Raw genomic sequence first — 2,538 nt, 5'->3', positions numbered from 1 at the left:
TCATATACAATGCCTTATAGCCCGTAGTGAGCTACGGTGTCTGGTGCTCTCAAATGTGATGCGATGAATATTGATTATGGTAAACAAAACTCTTGGAAGGGTGTCAGAAATTACGTACCAGAAGGTAGACTGGTATACCTACTGCGGTGGCGTAGCCGTCGTCTCTTGCCTGGTGAAGAGGAGAACCCGATTTCAGTCCCAAGCGACGAGGCATGGAACGCTGGACTTAGTCGAAGTATGCCTCGGTCCTCGGTTGGGGCTTATATATCTTCAGTTATCCTTGTCCAAATGAATTCAGCATGTGAACCTCCAGAAGTCTGCAACTGCTACGGCTGCAGGGCTGCACGAATAGAGATCACATAGAAAGGTTGGGGCTGAAAGGGCTGAAGATGTGTCCAAATCCAAACATACTAACATAGACAACGCCTTCGATCGACGTCGACGGAAACCATACACTGCCTCGACAACATAGATTCACCTCGTTGATCGACCATCGATTGACGGGGCCGCGGTGCTCTCAAATGTGATGCGATGAATATTGATTATGGTAAACAAAACTCTTGGAAGGGTGTCAGAAATTACGTACCAGAAGGTAGACCGGTATACCTACTGCGGTGGCGTAGCCGTCGTCTCTTGCCTGATGATGAAGAGGAGAACCCGATTTCAGTCCCAAGCGACGAGGCATGGGACGCTGGACTTAGTCCAAGTATGCCTCGGTTGGAGCTTAACTTATCCGTGTCCAAATGAATTCAGCATGTGAACCTCCAGAAGTCTGCAACTGCTACGGCTGCGGGGCTGCACGAATAGAGATCACATAGAAAGGTTGGGGCTGAAAGGGCTGAAGATGTGTCCAAATCCAAACATAGACAACGCCGACGTCGACGGAAACCATACACTGCCTCGACAACATAGATTCACCTCGTTGATCGACCATCGATTGACGGGGCCGACTAGGTATGTGTGGACACAAATCATCAGGAAACTCCATAACTCGGTCAACTGTGATTTGTTTCCTGGAAATTTCCAGCCATAATCCTGGAATTCAATTTCCTCGGAATCGAAGGCGATTGTCCTTCTTTCTATCTCCAACAGTGTCAGCCTGTCAGCTCTTTGTCATCAAGTTATCACCATCCATTTCAAGTCCACGTGTTCATTTGTTCATACAGTTGGCCTGGAGTCGAGGATTACCATATCTGATTATTTCAGGATTGAGCCTAATCCTGGATCGACCTGAGTATTAAGCTACCAAAGTATAGCTCGTTCCATGATTAGTCCCAAGATAATTCAACTTGTGAAGCTCCAGCAATACCGCGGTATTCATAATAGTCGGGATTATCGGAAGGTTTCGTTTATATGTTTGTTCTGGCACTTGAAATTTTGATGTTGTATACCTAGGTACTTATTTAGGAAGTGTCAGTGCTATTGGTAGGTAAATGCTTGACATTAGAGTGTTGTCTAATTGTCTGCCTGATGGCAATAAAGTCATTAGCCCAATCCCGAGATAACTCCGGTAGGTACTCAAGTACTCTATGATGATTTCACTTGAAGCATGTTGTCTGGGTCGTGTTCAGTACCCGTTTATATGTTTGTTCTGGCACTTGAAATTTTGATGTTGTATACCTAGGTACTTATTTAGGAAGTGTCAGTGCTATTGGTAGGTAAATACTTGACATTAGAGTGGTGTCTAATTGTCTGCCTGATGGCAATAAAGTCATTAGCCCAATCCCGAGATAACTCCGGTAGGTACTCGAGTACTCTATGATGATTTCACTTGAAGCATGTTGTCTGGGTCGTGTTCAGTACCTCCGTGTGTTTTTTGTTAGAATCATCAGGATTTACTGTTTGGATACCACGCTTATTATTTTGGTTCTTCTTCATTTCGAATATTAACATCCAGTTCAGTGGTTGTTTTGGAAAACAATGTCCTCAGGTTTTTTGGGTAGGTAATTCCTTAAAATTAGGTACTATGCTAAGTACAGGGCTGGCAATTAAAGACGTACCTATATTTTCATTTATTAATTTTCATGATCTCTGCTCCATGAAGAAATTTTATCTTCATTTTATTTGTTTATAAGTACCTATCTAAGTAGCCTTTATGTAGTAACTAGGTACTCTAAAAGGTTGTAAAAAAAAAAAGACTGGGACGATGTTTCACACTGTTTGTGTTCACATTCAAACTGATGTGTTGCACTTACACTGTTAAGGCGAGATAAAAAAAAAACATCAGACACAAAATGATCCCGGGCTGCATATGTGTTTGGGTTGGTGTGGAAGTGTGTTTTTATATTCAAATTGAACTTGATAATGATTGTGATAAACCCTGCACTTGAGTTTATCAATTCTCAGACAGAGATAATGGCATAACACAGCATATCACATACATAGTTAACAATATGAGTAACAGATTAACACTTCCTATCGGCCCTGATGTGAGCGACTGAGGGTGAAGGGGGCTACTCATCTCGCTACTCACAAGTACATTGAGAACGCGGAGTTTATTCGATTAATTACATTAATCACATCCGGTGTGAGTGATAT

This window comes from Diaphorina citri, unplaced genomic scaffold, assembly GCF_000475195.1.
Source record: "Diaphorina citri unplaced genomic scaffold, Diaci psyllid genome assembly version 1.1 scaffold141, whole genome shotgun sequence".
Classification (NCBI taxonomy): Eukaryota; Metazoa; Arthropoda; class Insecta; order Hemiptera; family Psyllidae; genus Diaphorina; species Diaphorina citri.
Note: the sequence above shows the minus strand (reverse complement) of the source record.